The sequence below is a fragment of the Sceloporus undulatus genome, chromosome 2 (assembly GCF_019175285.1).
Source record: "Sceloporus undulatus isolate JIND9_A2432 ecotype Alabama chromosome 2, SceUnd_v1.1, whole genome shotgun sequence".
Classification (NCBI taxonomy): Eukaryota; Metazoa; Chordata; class Lepidosauria; order Squamata; family Phrynosomatidae; genus Sceloporus; species Sceloporus undulatus.
This window is the reverse complement of record NC_056523.1, coordinates 15,345,778-15,346,254: the sequence shown is the minus strand read 5'-3', so window position 1 is coordinate 15,346,254 and position 477 is coordinate 15,345,778.

The following is a 477-nucleotide window of genomic DNA, read 5'->3' as shown; positions in this document are numbered from 1 at the left end:
GACTCAACAGTTCAAATTTTTGAACTGACACTACTAATGGCTCAGAAGCCAACACAGCTGAGAAAGAAGAAGTGTCATATAATCATGTTATAAATATTGCATCATATGCATATGGTTACAGCTAGGACTCTTGCAACTCCCATCCTGGGAGAAAAGTATGCTATCAATTCAAGCAGTCAATCAATCAATCAGTCAGTCAGTCAGTCAGTCAACCAACTTGCTTCATTGCAGATGTTATTGAAAACATTCAAGGGTAACTGTGTTGGCCATGTAACAAATCCAAACAAAAATCCATTAGTGATACAGTAGACCCTTGTTATACGCTGGGGTTTGGTTCCAAGATCTCCCGTGTATAACAAAATCCGTGTATGCTCAAGTCCCATTAAATATAATGACAAAGCAAAATGGTGTCCCTTATAAAAAATGGAAAATCAAGATAAATTTATACTTTTTTGGAACATTTTCAAACTGTGTATG